This window comes from Temnothorax nylanderi, unplaced genomic scaffold (genome assembly GCF_030848795.1).
Source record: "Temnothorax nylanderi isolate EJ_2023f unplaced genomic scaffold, tnyl_v1.0 TNYL_tig0013_pilon, whole genome shotgun sequence".
NCBI lineage: Eukaryota > Metazoa > Arthropoda > Insecta > Hymenoptera > Formicidae > Temnothorax > Temnothorax nylanderi.
Genome location: NW_027249075.1, coordinates 1,563,584 through 1,576,566, shown reverse-complemented (window position 1 = coordinate 1,576,566; position 12,983 = coordinate 1,563,584). Strand labels below are relative to the sequence as shown.

Here is a 12,983-nt window from a genome sequence, read left to right as displayed (position 1 = left end):
TAAGATACAATAATCTCGATAACGATATTGCACCGGTGGTGCGACGACTGAGGGAATAATCACCTCCACAAAATTGCAAAATTTTCGATGGTATTTATTTATTTTATTTCCGAGCGTGATGATTGAATTACATAATGCAATGTACATGATTTTTTATCATTTTAATAGTCTCACGTTCATGTAAATCGATACGCAAGACGAGTCGAAATTTAAAGCGCACCGTTTTACTTATTAAATATTAATAAAATTTAATCACAATTATAACCGTTGAACTACTGTTTTTTGATAATCGAAAGAGAGGATAATCAAGTATAATTAAAAAATTCGAAATTGGATAAAATCTGACTTTTAATCCCTTCATTATGAATTTAGGAAAAGCTACTTTTATACTGTTCCATGGAGTTAAACATAAAAAGCATTATTCTGTTATGGTAACAAAAATTAAAAGATAAGTGAAGCATCCGTATCAATTCTACATAACCGCAATTCGCTCATGCTGCTACGCATTATTAATGTAACCCGATAATCCTATGTGCAGCAAAGCAATAGTAAACCATGCCTTGTATCCAAGGGAGAATGGGTTACCTACGCCATTACAGAAGCTCGAAGCTATAACATTACAAGGCTAAATTCTAGCGATTCGTAACGCTACACCATGGTGACAACTGCTTTCAACGTGCAATTAGCGGAATTATATTTAGATAGTATTGTACTGCTAATCTTATTCCAATTAGGATCTATCTAGAAGCAAGTTAATCTCATCAAGTGTTAATTCAAATATTGTTAGTATTTTCCTCTCTGTCTTTGCATCAACTTTTAAGATCTAAAAATCAGATATTTATTTTCAAACTTATGAGATTTTAAACATAGAATATTGACAGAAGTATTATTTGATCTTCGATGTTCTATTATTCTGCAAGAAGCGTTTTTTTACGTGGAAAAAATTCACGTCTAAAAAATTCTTACAGCATCTTTTCACAATTATATTCCGTTAATGATGCTCTGAAATAACTTCATACAAATTACACCGCTCAACTATCTTTCATAAGAAATAAAAATTGGAGTTTCTAAAGATATCAAATAATCAAATAAATATTACAGCAAAACCTCGGTGGCCTGTTTTAGCGAGAAACAATCGGTATGCGAAGGTAATCCGAGGAACCTGAAAGATACATGCGCGGTACCGACGGATCTACTGATTCGTCGCAACAGGGTGCAAAGTGCAAGGAGATGTAGAGACGGGAGTAGGTGGAAGAAGATAACGGTGGCTCTGCTTGATGGAACGACGGACGTAACGGATAGTGACGCAGGTATACCAGCAGTCCACGGGGTGACGGGCCAGTTTATTGCACAGGATTAAACCTCCACGTGACTGGGGCCTTCGAGACCAGTCTTTCTCTCTCTTTCTCTTCTTTGGATTCTTTTTATCTTACATTTCACGAGAGATCTTTCCTCTATTTTACACATATGTATCCTTTGCCCTATCGCAAAGTTATTCTTCAATCTCTCTTTCGCTTCTAAATTTGATCTCAAAAATATCATTAAAATCATGCTTTTTAAAGATTTTTACTTTGATAAACATCAAGATATAAATTCGTAACCAGCTGATACTACGTTTTGTATGAATGAAAGAAAAACTTTCATTTACTTTAAAATAAAATCGGAATCAACGAAAAGTCGATTGTATTTGAAATTATAAATTAAAATATGAATATTTTCTCGTAATTATCATTTCAGTAAAATCAACTAATTTCAATACTGGAATAAAATCTTACAATGGCGAGATATGAAGAATCGTAATCCATCTTTAATTCGCTTGATTACTGCGTGTGTCCGATTCAATTTAAAGGCGAAAATTCAGCTTGTCCGATGATTCTGTTGAACGAGAAACGGTAGTTCGGCCACGTCCGAGATCGGGAAATTGCGCGCGACACCAGAGAGACCGGGGATTCTAACGAATGAACGAATGACGACGCGAATGTACGCGGTTGAATTCGATGACAATTACATCCTGATTTTAACGTGCGCCTCTATGCGACCGCTGGCGTCGTTCCTGCGAATGCGGTAAGCAATTCCCATTCGTATCGCCGCGCCGAGAGGAACCCCGGGGCCCATTCGAGCGAATTGGGCTAAGCTGAATGGATCGCGTGGCATCAGGAAGCTATTTGTTCGATCGCAACAATGGACGAGAGCCCGAAGATCGGTGAGCGCGCAACGGGGATTACCGGCTACGGTATTAAGATAAAGAGAAGTACTTCGCAACGGTACGACGCGCGCCTCTAAATCAGCGTCAGTCTGGGTGCAAACGAAACGCAAACGACGTTGGATACGACACGTTTACAGTGTACGATACAACGCCGTCTGATTTACCTTCGCGATAATTTCGTAATACGGTTACCGCGAGCGTACAATTTGTTACCGAAACATATTTCGATTCGCCCATCTCATTAGTACTGCTCGGACAATGTAACTAGCAAATAGAATTATCTATAACAATTGAGAGTAATTCCCTCGCGAAACGTAAATGCGCGTCGCACATGGCGTATTATAATTTTCACGTTGGATTCGAAACATTACGTTTGCGGAATCGATCGATTCAACGAGAATGCGATTTTGAATTGCAGTCTAATTTATTCTTAAAAAAAACACGAATTTGTGATGCAAAATAATTATATCTTAAAACATTACGCGTGTTAATCGTTCCAACAATATATATATCATTATGCATTACATAAAATAACGGGAATTTTCATAAGTGTGAAATAACAACGCTCCTTTTCTGCGTTTTGCCCGAGTTAACTTCACTGTGCTCTTGCCGGAAAATCAGCGATTTAATTAGCCTGAAATAAATTCGTCAATCCTCGTATGCGTCAACACCGTCAGGCATCGTCCCATGACTCTCGTGGAATCCTAAATCTCGGTAACTGCAAATTGGGAGCGCGTAACAGTTCACTTTGAGCGACCCACCGATCCGCAATTTTCCACGACGAAAGCAGACGCGGCTGCGGTGCAGAATGAATGGATCGTAGAATGCAAACGGGCAACGTTGGAAAGTTGGCAGATTATTTCGAGCTTGCACGCATGCATTACCGGACTAGGCTAACATTCGACGTAATTAGCGGGAAAACTCTACCGGTGACGCTATAGCGCAATTGTGCATCACTCTTGGCCGCTGTTGAACAAGTGCAAACTCGTCAGGAATGTACGTGTTCGTGCGGACCCGGGGAGCGAACTCGAACACGAAGCTGAAGGTGCAATATCTTCATCCAGCATGTTTGCACGCGCCCATAACGCGCTGTGCTCTATCGAGAGAGGAAAAAGTGGAGCAAGCGTACGTATACACCGAGCACAAGCGTACAAATTAACCGCCGAGATCAAATCGACTCGACCCTTGGTCGATAGCCGATAATTGCACTGTGAAAAGGGAACCGCCGCATACCATTACGAGAAATGATAATTTTTAATATCAAACGCACATGCGCACATCATCGAGCTGTGCTGCACACCGAGCTATGTCGCGATAACCGAGGAAGATATTCGATCAAATTTCTCTCGCAGTATAATATCGACACATTCATACATCACGCCACACACAAACGCACAGTCGAATACTTGACGCTACGAAGCTACTCTAAAGGTAAATTAGATACAGCTCGAAGTCGTTTATGAGGGCGGATCGCTTGACATTATCCAATTCTCCTAATCCGAAAGACATTCGCCACACGGTGTCGCGACCCGTGACATCGCGCCATACGCCGCGGCACATGGTTGATATCATTACCATTATTGTTACGAACGTGTGGCAGGAGCCCCGGAACGGTTCTCAGACCGTAATTCCGACAGCGCGGTAACGGTTGCGCTTGAACGCCAATCGGGCTCTTTCCACGATCCGAATCAACGAGAATACCTCGTACTGGACGTGGTACGTGACTGACCGAATGGAATGCCACCTGCTATTGGTCCTCGCCGTCGTCTTCGTCGTCGTCATCGTTTCAGGCCGCGGTCGTATCGACTGGAAAACGAAGCAATGCTGACGATGCAGCGTATACTCTCGAATTGCATTTGAGAAGGCTAACCATTCTCATAGAAATCGTATCCGCGGATGTATTTCTTTAAGACGCGAAACACACTAAGCCGCTGAGCGCATCCTTTGTTTCGGAGGAGTCGAGAGAAGCTCGATAACCGAGGGTAGATTGAACGACACTTCCGACCGGGTGTACCCGAAAATATTATTTGCCTCGTATCATGGACATGAGATAACATCCGCAGAGAAACGGAAAAAGTTTCACCGTCAAAAAATCTTGTAGAAGAATCTACGTGAATAATTAATAAAGCAATGGAACAAGAGATAAAGAAAAAGGAGAAAAAATATAAGATTATTAAAAAAAAAGCGTAATATCTTAATGGTTACTTTCCTTGGTAATATTTAAATACGTACTTGCTGAGTGAATGAGTAAGTCTGTAAACTTGCAAGACACTAAACAATTTCCAAGTAATTAACGAAGATATTTATAGATCGAAAAGAAAATATTTAAGAGGCACGAGAAAATTGATTTCTCGCAAAGCTAATACAAACTCCGCGTCTGCCTTCAGCTACTACGCGCGCATTAATCTTTTTATTAACTAGTTTGACTACGGGACATCTTTAATCTAAAATTCCTGTTAGTCATCGTACCGACCTCGTCTTCGAGAGGGCGTAACGGCCTGGCAGGACCGAAGATAACGACGCTTCCACTAATTACAGACTGCAAACTATCGATAATGGGACGTAGTCCTAAATTGGCGACACGCGAAACTTCAGCTCCATTTACGGCAGTTTGCTAGAAGAAAGGCATTGCAGTAATATAAAAGAAAGAGGCTCGCTCGCAGCCGCTATCGGCATTATGTAAATTTCCGAGATATTATGCAGCCATTCGACGGCTGACCCGATAAAAGCTCTCTCTCTCTCTCTCTGCGAGAATACCATATCAACGAGTTTTAATTGAGGAAATGATAAAACGATAACGCGGTAACTCATTTGCAGAATTTTCGACGCGGTAACAATTACTTGCGCATACTAATGCAAAGATGAAACTTGTAAACGAATATTAATTCTTAATTCTAAAACCATCCGTAAATTCGTTCTGCATTCGGTACGTTGATTATTAACGTCAATTTATCAAGGAATCCACATAGGTCGTCATTTTAGCTACGAAATTCCGAGCTTCTATATCTGGAAGCAATTTTCGCGGAAGCAATCTCGTGCATCACGTATCAAGCTGGCCAAGACCGAGCCAAGAGTGACGCCCATAATAAATTCACCCCTTTAAGAATCCGCTGAAAAACAGGGAGTTTCCTGATCCCGCGGACCAGCTTTATCCGGCTTCCGAGCCTTTATCTCGAAATCGCGATCCGCCTCACGGAACACGAATAAACAACGATAGTCTGGCATAAAGAAATGAAGCCCGGATACTTCAACTAGTCGGAGGATGGCGCGGGATAAGTGTGTAGTGAGGTTTCGGCGAACGGAAACGCGGCGTGTCCTTATAAAAAGAGGCATAAATTCATCAGAGATAAACGCATCCCTCTGTTTCTTCGCCGAGATGGAAAGACGGGGCGAAAAGAAGAAGACACGGCGGAGGAACTACGGGGGGAAAAAACGAGAAAAAGGAACACAGGGAAAGGGGGAAAGGAACGGTCTTCTCGTCCATCCACGGCAGAGTTATATCTGGAAAAAAGGCCGAACATGGCCAGATTTCTACAATTCGAGAAGACTATCTTATTTCAGAAATCAGGGGATGAGAAGCGTAACCAGGAGAAATCCTTAAATCGTTATTCGTGTCACCTCGACTATTGTAATAAAACAAAAAGTAAAAATAGACAAAATCGTTTATTGCGTTTGCGTAGAACTTGTAAAAAATAAAAGAAGAAAAAATTCAGTTTAATTAAGACTATTAGATAAATAATTACGGTCGTACATTTAACAAAATATTTTTATTGTTAAATCTTCTCGTCAAACGATTACTAAAATTTGTCTGTTAGCCTATATTACTCCAATTAAATTCTTACTTAAAGAAACATCACTTAGAAATAATGTATTCGATTAATAAATATGCAACTCGTGCGTAAAAAAGTCACGGCGGTCTCGCGCTGCGCGTGTACTTGACGCGAGACACTACCGTGTCTCTTGATAACAATATAGTTATCCTGTTTGTCAAATACGGAATATTACAAGTAGAATTTCTAAGATATTGTGACTCCTTAATCATTCGAGCAAAAATATATGGTACCATCCATAAGAGTTGGCATACCATATTACCGGTCTCTTTCTCTGTTCCTGTTACGAAAACTTTAGCGACTAATAACATCATTCAATATCATAACTTCAATCCAATCAGTATGAATGTTGAAAACTTACTTGTATAAATTCATATCGCTAATAAATGTAAACTAAAAAAAATCTCTCAATTTTTCATGTGTATTGTATAAGACATTAGATGCAGCCTTGAACCTCAATTTTGTTTATGATTTAAAAAGCACTGCCGGTTCAGTTTTACGGCAATGATCACTTGACTGCGACAATACGAATAATTTAACGAAAAGTGAATTCAAATTCAATTCACTCGATTTTCCTACTCATTTCATTTCCGATACGGGTGCACTACTGTATTCGAAGAATACCTTATCCGAATGTCCTTACGACAAACAGATATAGAAACAGAGAAATGACGAAAAAAAATGCAAATAGAAATACGCAGGAATCAATTCGTTTCGTCGATCTGCGTCATAGCAAAGTTCTTCATTGGCAGTAGTAAATTCTAATCGTAACATTACGTTAAAATTCCGCAGATGGTTTAACAGAGAGGATGAAGATTGGTTCACGATAATGCACGCGACAATGTACAGGTGCAAAAGTACGTTCTATCTCTATGTATGTGTGTGTGCATGTGTATGTGTGAACATAAAATGACCTCTCGTTTCTAGTGGATTAAGATTGTTAGCAAAATTACGTAAATTTAATATCGATTAAATTTAAAGTTGCAGAACATTTTGAGGGTCGATTCTCAAACAACTATTGAACAATTTTACTCGTGACATAACCGTTTCGATAATATTTAATTTTCCATTACAGACATCCAATTTAAACCATGAAAAACAGATTAAAATAATCGTACGTTTAATAAAAAAGAGTAAGCATGTGATATACGCATGACTTACGATGCTGGAAAAAATCAGTAAAACGGTAGAGTAAAAACCAAGATAGCGAGCGAAGTTGTAAACGCTAGAACACTATTACGTAGTTCACTCAGAACGAAACGTTCCATTTTCCGGCAAACAACGACCACTTCTCCCGTACTTTTCTCGCCTTCTCAACGTTTCAGTCTGAAACGTACCCCGAAAGAAGATATTCGAGGGTAAGAGTGCCTGAAGAGTCTCGAACAACGGTCGACAGGCCTGCGAATGAAACTCGCATCAGTTTCGTCCGTACGGACCGAGAAAATCCAGAAGAAAGTTCCTGCGAAAACACCGATGCTACTGAATGTACGCGCAGAAACTTGCCCGAGAATTTATGTCAGTCCTCGCACGCAGTTACGTAAAAAGAATTCTAACGGAAGTCACCGAAAGTTCGCAGATACGTCCGCGATGGCAACGGCCGGTGGATGATGCATGTCAGAAGACGACATTCGAATCGCCGTTTGAACGATACTTCCGTAAATGATACGGAAGAAGTACGGAGCGGCAACTATGGAGACACGCCGACGTGATCCGATGGGTCTGGTAAATCTTAACTGAGAGAGAAACTTCCGAAAATTTACGTCGTCGCGTGCACGACCGTCTACGGAAGTCACCTAAAAGGCCACGCGGGGATTCCACGGATACAGAGCATCGTCCCCGTAAGGGACGCATTAATCCACGTTAAGTCTCGGCTAAATAAGTGCTGCCGGACTGAAAAAGTCGGTTGCGCCAAAGAAGATTGGAACGAACATTACGGCGTTAATACGGAAAAGGGGGTAGAATCGAAGATGCCGCTGGGATCGATAAAGAATACTCTATAATTTCACAATTACGTGACAGACCTAGCAAACTTTCTAACCAATTTATCATATAAATTAAAAAAAAAACAACGATAAAAAAAAGAATATATTTGATAAAATAATAAATTTCAAGAACAAAATAAAAAATATTCTAATATCACTAGAACGTTATTAAAATCCCAAAATCTTTCGACTAGAAAAAAAGATTCTAAGCTTTCCCGATTGCTTAGAAAGAAAATAACATTACTGCTATAAATCTAAATTACATGTGGTAGAACGGAGAGAACCTCGACTAACGTCGCGCATTAGTGAATGAAATATTAATGTGGATCTTGCTTACTTACCGATAAACCCTAGTTAAACGATCCATTGCGCTATACTACCGTCTGCCATTTACCACTGTGTCCCAAAGTGTTTAGACACTCGGGAACTAATGGCGCACTGGATACACGATCGTATCCCGCATCGTTGAGTTATGGCGACAACGCATTTGGAGAAACAAAAATTATCATGCTATCATTTTCGCGTTTGTAAATGTAATCGTGTGTCCTTTACCATGATGCGCATCCGCGATGTGAAACAAATACAATTTATATATCTTTTTGCGCTTTTAATGTGAGTCATTCTATGTATATTATATCACGTGGAAAATTTATGAATCGAAATCTTGTCCCGATAAAATATGACGGAAAAACTGTTGATTTGCCGACATTGACTTGGAACAGACTTAACAATGTAACATTTGTCTTCGTACGTGACGGTCAATGCATTTCAAAATGTTTCCTCTTTCTCATTTCACTGAGGCACGATGAACGCGACGAAGGAAGCAACATACCTCACGGGAAGGAAAGGAATTTCCCGACGGATCAACGGGAATTTTAAATTTTCACCGAGAAGAATGTCGTCTTATACTTAGAGAGGAAAGTAGCTTTTCAGCTTCGACAAAGTCTACTCAGTAGATTCTTCTAAAATTGCTACCTATTATAATTGCAAAAATTCTAATCAATATTTTTTTTTTGCAGCATTGTATGCGTATACCGGTTTGTATCTGCGAAATGGAGAGAGACATCTAACGAAGAGGAATAACGAAAAGTTAGATAGCGCAGCGAAAGAGTATTAAGGAGATTGATGTCGAGAAGAAAGAGAGAAAAGGAGAGCAAGGGAGTAATATTAGTTATCTCTCGTGCAAAATAATGCCAGGCACTCCTCTACGGACCACAACAGCATAAACAAGGTAAAATAAACAAGGGCGCAAACATTATAATGCAGAAGCATTGCCGGCGGAATAGCGTCAGCTCGGTGCGTGAGAGAGCGTATGCTCTGGTTTGTATACGTCTACTCGTTTGTAGATTTGCGCACGTAGTTCAAGCTGTGCAAGCGGGAAGATGTGCTACCTGATGGTAGCTACCTACAACGTTCGTCTACGTCTCAGCCGCATCTTCCTCGGATCTTTGACCTATCTCGCTCCTCGCTACGTGTATCAACGTACACGCTGTTTTTCTCTTTACACACACCGTCTACAAATCTCTTGCTTTTTGTGAGGTAGCCTCCGGCGAATCCAAGACGAAGAAGGACCGTCGCCAACATGGGATACGTCGTATAGACAAATAGGACAGTAGTTTTTCTTGCTGGTAACATTAGCGTATCACTGCGCAGCATGCGACAAGTCAGAGCAGATGTAATTACTCGACAAAGAGAATATAGACGACGATTTATCTTGAGTGTGCCCGGTACATCTCTCCGATATAGAATTCAACAAGCACAAATGCGATAAAATTACTAATGCTTGTCTCATACAAACTTTTCTCGCTAAATATATCTGGATGCCAGTTGGCGTGCATTAATCTACGTTATTTAACACACTGAATTCGTCTGACTATCGCGCAATAAAAATTAATAAAAATTAATAAAATTGTTTTAATACACTAAAAATCTATATGAGTATCTCTCTTCTTTTTATATATAAGCATTCTTTTTTTCTGCATACACAATCCCACGTTCCTCCGTCCACCCTCACTACGCCTTTATCTGTCGTTCCCCGGGAAAGCGCCAGGAGCATCACTATGGGGCCGATACGAGGGAAACTTTTAAAATTACCCGAGCTTTCCGGCTGAGAGATAATATGGCCTATTAAGAGTAGACGACGCCGGATCGGAGATGAGAGCGAGCGGCGCGAAGTCGATGTAGAAAGAAGCCGGCGGGGTTAGTTTAATCCCCGAGTTTCACCATGAAAAACAAGAGAGATAGAGATATAAATTTCGCTTTTACCCCTCCGATGACTTTAGCCGTCACAATAAGCTAACGCATATTTCCGAATGTTCGTTTCTTCATAAAACCGCGCGCTCTTATTTCGCTTTAGTGCATTCCATTGAATTTTCTCTCTTGTCTACTCACAATAAAAAAAGAAAGTCGAAACACAGCGAACGTAATACAAAGAAATACATAAAAAAATAACATACGTCACATGTTCTTAAAAAATAATTAAGAACGATGCTCCATATATTTAAATACCCTTGAAAATTATTGATCCCATACATAAGTCTCTGTAACATAAAATTACTTTCAATATTTTGATTGTATTGTCATTAAAATCCAGTTACATAAATTCGTCAAGGAACTGCGTAATAAGATATGATTAAAGCAATGGCATTTCAGAATAAGACATTAAATTACAGCACGTGCTACAAGGCACGTGAGTCGCAAATTTAACAAACAAGACGCTATTTCGTATGTTACTAGTCTACGTAAACTTCTTAAGTGTTTAGCAGTTGTTCTGGGCTATGAAGTGGCAAAACGATCGCGAGGTGGTGTCTCGACATACATGACAATTTTATGCCATCTCCTTAGGGATAGTGCATCTTCCCCGTTTGCCAACTCCAATGTGACGTAACGATATTCAAAGTTGCAAGTTAGTTTAAGAGTTTCGTCGGGCATGAATTTTTATCCCGTTGTAATGTACGAATACTTCTCGAAAACGAGCAGATTATTATCTCAAGGATTTAGTACGTGAAATATTTTCAAGAGAGCTATAAAAATCTCGATGAAACGTTGCACGAGTGTAGCGGGTGCAAAAAGGCCGCATAAAAAAACAGAACGAAACTATAATCTCGAGACTTTTAATGATGCCGATATACGTTTCATTTTAAAACTTTGCAAAGGAACGATAATATAGAAATGTATTTTTGCAATTATTAGAAATAAAAGAAATTAAATATATATTCTCACAGGCGAATAAAATATCAAGGCGTATTTACAGAATTAGATGCAAAAACAAATCGAGAAGTCAAGTACCTACAATAACTATCAATCTCAAGTGCCGCTATTATCCATCTTTTCATCATACATAAGAATGTATACTTATACCGAGACAATTTGTTACTGTGTAGCGCAAGTGCCCGAACAACGAGACTCCGAAGGCACATAAAAGGCAAATAAACTTCCTCAACATTGAACGAGAGAGCCCTTAAAAACTTTCTCCGTGTTTACATTTTATGCGTCATATTGGTACGCATACATACATAAATCAAGATACCAAGATTACTTTTGAACATGTTTGCAAGATAAAACTTAAATATCATCGTAAATACAAATATTTCTAATTAACGAAATAACTTTGATCAATTAAGTAAATGGATTTCGTACGTGATAACGTAGCATAATAAAATCGATTTGAGTTTCACTTAAAGATATTAATACGTTCTTTGTTCTCGCAAAATTGCTTCGTTCTAAAGCACGTAGGGAGAGAGAAACCGTGTTCGTGTCTATAAAATTTGATTACCTGCACGAATTCCGCCAGGAAATTCGAAAGACGAATATAAGGCCCTGTAAAATACTCAAATTGCTCCAATCTCGTTAAAGATACGCGCAATGAAACATTTAATGTCCAACACGCGAATAAATCCTGTCATGTAGCAATGTTACATCGTATCGGGGTACCAATTGAGTAGAAATAAAAGCACTACGTGAAACGATCACAAATCTCAGCAACATTTAGTCGTCCTGACCAAACCTATTCGTTCATTTTATATAATCCGTATTCCATGATAAAGAAAATATGATTTTCAATTATACAGCATGGATAAGCACTTCTACTCTCCTAATTCTTCTTTTGAATACGGACACGCATAAATAATTCAATTAAAATGTCAGCAAGAATAAAATTAATTGCAATAACATCGTGGAATAAAAAAAATCTCTCGACAAAAGAATATTAATTTTTAACATGCGTAAACTAAAATTTAAAAAGATTTGAAATGTGATTTTCAGGCGATCACACAGAGGGACTGAAACGAGGGACACCAGAGGAGAAAGATAGAACAACCGGCTGTGGGGCGGTAATACTTTATCTCCTGATGCCATTGTTATTTCAGGCAATCTGCGTCGATCCATTTTAGAACAACACGCAAAGGTTCTGGCGCAATGCAAATTCGAAGTTACTGCAAATACTGCAAATCTGTATAGAATGTATGTAGAACTCTTGCGTTTGGTTAACGCAATATTATGGTTTTACATAAAATTGTAAATATGGCAATATAAATTTCGCTACCATTTTCCACGTCGTATATGTAATCAATACACGTCGGTATAGATCATTCGTACACGCAGTATTCGCGCCACATTCATTTTTGCATGCAAATGCGCAATAACTCGGGTGTTAGCTCGTACAAGTTACGCGACTACGAGGCAAAATTTTATTATCGAAGTTACAAACCTTCATTTAGTATCATCGATAACGCAGACTATGACGCATCCCATGTACGAATATCAGGCGGAATTTACGAGCTAACTTTCTAGACTTCGTTGAGTTCGCGTCAAGCCGTGTTAATACACAATAGCGTCATATAAACGTGTGCCAACACACAAACGCACTTACGAATACCTAAGCAAATCGAAGGGAAAGGAGAGAGAGAGAGAGAGAGAGAGAGAAATGGCAAGGGAGAAGTAACAGAGGGAAAGCTGCTGCACATC

General features: G+C 39.4%; 1 protein-coding gene and 1 long non-coding RNA gene across 2 annotated transcripts in view; one reads left to right on the top strand and one right to left on the bottom strand.

Moving 5' to 3' along the window:
- The window catches only part of Mib1 (mind bomb 1), a 355,660-nt gene that overhangs the window by 333,222 nt on the left and 9,455 nt on the right, over positions 1–12,983 (bottom strand). The window lies entirely within an intron of this gene.
- On the top strand, positions 6,613–9,947 carry LOC139767884 (uncharacterized). Its single transcript, XR_011717236.1, has 2 exons — positions 6,613–9,249; positions 9,365–9,947. It is a non-coding gene; the product is annotated as an uncharacterized lncRNA (long non-coding RNA).